The sequence below is a fragment of the Alligator sinensis genome, unplaced genomic scaffold (genome assembly GCF_000455745.1).
Source record: "Alligator sinensis unplaced genomic scaffold, ASM45574v1 scaffold447_1, whole genome shotgun sequence".
In the NCBI taxonomy this organism is placed as follows: Eukaryota; Metazoa; Chordata; order Crocodylia; family Alligatoridae; genus Alligator; species Alligator sinensis.
The window spans coordinates 1,470,179-1,472,925 of record NW_005842123.1 but is presented as its reverse complement, the minus strand read 5'-3'; positions in this window follow the sequence as shown (position 1 = coordinate 1,472,925).

Sequence of the window (2,747 nt, the reverse complement as noted above, 5' to 3'; positions counted from 1 at the left end):
CCCTGGGCTCCCGGCCACAGCCTGTGTACACACAAAGATGGGTCCCCGGCTCGCCCCGGCTCGCACATGGCAACCCAGATGGGATCGGGAGAGAGCTCGCACATGGCGATCCAGGAGGGATCGGGAGTCAGCCCGCACAAAAACATGCCCCCAAAAAGTGTCACGGAGCACACTGGCACAAATGATTTGGTCCTCCCAGGTAGGGTTACCAACTCTGACTGAAGCTATTCCAGGAGATTTTTTTTCCAACATATTATATTATTTTATTTTCTTAAAATATACTATTAAAATCTCTCGGATTGCTTTCAATAGTCACTAAGAGATCGATGCCAATAATCGATGCCGGCCAATCCAGGAGGGTTGGTAACCCTACTCCCAGGAGATACTCTGGCTGCCAGGAGATGGGAAGAGCAAGGAAATGGCAGTTTTCCCTGAAAAGGAGCATTTTGCCCTGCACCAAGGCCCAGGAGCAGGGGTGTGCATAGTGGCAAAATGCAGCAGCACAGATGTGTGCCACTAGTGTCTTCCTAACTATAAGCACATGCCCCTACATGTGGGGACATACCCAAGGTGTGCATCATATTCAAGGCATTTTGTATGTAGAAAGTATGATAGTACCCTTTTTGTCTCCCATGCAATGTCATCACTATGTCAGAATAATTTCAAAGGAAAATAAGCAGATCTTTCAAAGTCTGTAGAAATTGGAAGTTTACACGAATGACACTTGAATGCATGGAAAGTCAAAGGGATAGTATTACATAGGATTAAAATAAATTCTAATGTTCAATGTGGCATCTGAGTTACCACTTATTCTTGTGTGCCATGCCCCACAGCCCTGCTGGTGCCCTTCACGGCCCACTCACAGTCCCCCCATTGCCCTTAGCCCTTACCTGACGGGGCCCCAGCTGCCAGGGCTATGGGGGCAGGGACCCGGGTCTGCAGCTCCCTTCCCTGCTGCAGCAGTGCACGAGCCCTGGCTGTTGCCTGCTGGAGGCAGCGGCTGCTGCAGTGGAGCATGGAGCTCAGTTCCCACTCTTGCACAGGCAGCACAGCCGGAGTGAAGCCCGTGGGAAGGGGGTGGGTGCAGGCTGCCTGCTACAGACTCAGGCTCCCTGCCCTGCTGCCTTGCCCCCAGGGCCTCCGTGGTCCAGCTGGATGGACCCAGTGTGGCAGGAGAGAGTGGGGCCAAGCAGGGAAGCTCCTTGCTGCCACTGGGAGCTCTGCACTGCCATGGCAAGGCACCCCCAGCCTGCCCAGCAGCAGCAAGGAGCACACCCCTATGCCTCCATCCCCGCTGCTGCCAGGTGGGCAGAGATGCCTCACCATGGTGGCACAGGGCTTGTGGTGGTGGCACCAAGCTTCCCCACCCAGCCCTGCTCTGCCTTGCCACACCAGGTCCCACCTGCTGGGTTGCAGAGACCCCGGGGGAGGTCAGCAGGGTAGGGAGCCTGAGCCCACAATGGGCTGCCTGTACTGCCCCCAGCCTGCACACAAATCTGGGGGGCATGTGCCCCCTTGGTTCCCCCTCCAGGAGTGCGTACAGTGGTGGGGAGCCAGCTCCACCCTGTCCCCTGGTTGAGCCACTGGCGGCTCCATCCTGCTTGGTCCAGGGCCCCAAGCACCACCCAGCTGGGCAGCAGCCCCAGCCCTGCCCAACTCCCTCCCTATGGGGGCCTCAGTTTTCCTTATCTGCCAGACAGTTGTGGGAGCTGCTCTCCAGGCTGCCTGGCAGCCATATGCATATACTAGTCCATACATGAGCATGGCGCCCCCTGCCTGACTGCCCTTCTCCCACTCCCCCCAGCCCCTTGCAGGCTGGACCTTTGCCAGCCTGCATAAAACTCTTTGCGAAAGTGGAAAATCTGCATGTTTCTCTGTTAAAATGAAAAAAAAAAATCTGTGTTTTTCTCAATTAAAAGGGAAAATCCATGTTTTTTCCATGAGAATCTAAAAACCTGGATCCCTGCTTGTAACTAATCTATTCTCAAAAGGTCAAGCTTCGTTTTACAACTGGAATCCTGCAAACAGAAAGCCTGTTTATCCTATCTTGATACTACTAGCTTACATATTAGGGCCCACAAAATGAACCTAGAGACCAGGGTGGTAAGCTAGACTGTGGAAGGACTGAAAACACAAGTCCTAAAGAAAGGCTAGAGGAAGAAAACAAATGTTCTCAGACCACTTATAAAAAGGATAGCGGGGGATATGTGAGGACTTGAGCACTGTTTGTTTGATGCTGAACTGCACTGGGGGACATTGTCAACTGAGAAGCTCAACCCACACCCCGCAGAGCAGGGTCTTTCAGCCCACTGGGCTCCCCACAGTTGTGAAAATTTGGTATTGGGGGAGTGGTGGAAGCATTAATTTCTGCTCCCCTGCTACTAAATTTCCAGACCTATGGGGAGCCCTGCAGGCTGGATAGCTTGGCCCTGTGTGCTATATCAGGTACATGGGGCTGGGGTAGTATTGGACCCAATCCAAGTGCACAGGGCCAGGCCGGGGTGGTATAGGGTCCAATCTTGGTGCAGGGAGCCAGGGTAGCACAGGCCTGATCCAGGTAGGGCCAACTCCTCAAGGGATCTGGCCTGCAGACTGATCCCATGCCACTCATCCAGCCTGTGGGGCCAAAAGGTTCCTCTAGACCAGGGATAGGCAACCCTCAGCATGTGTGTCAATTACTGGCATGCAGATACATTTTCTTCGGCATGCCAGGAGGCGTGAGGAAATTGTTTAAAAAACAACACCCC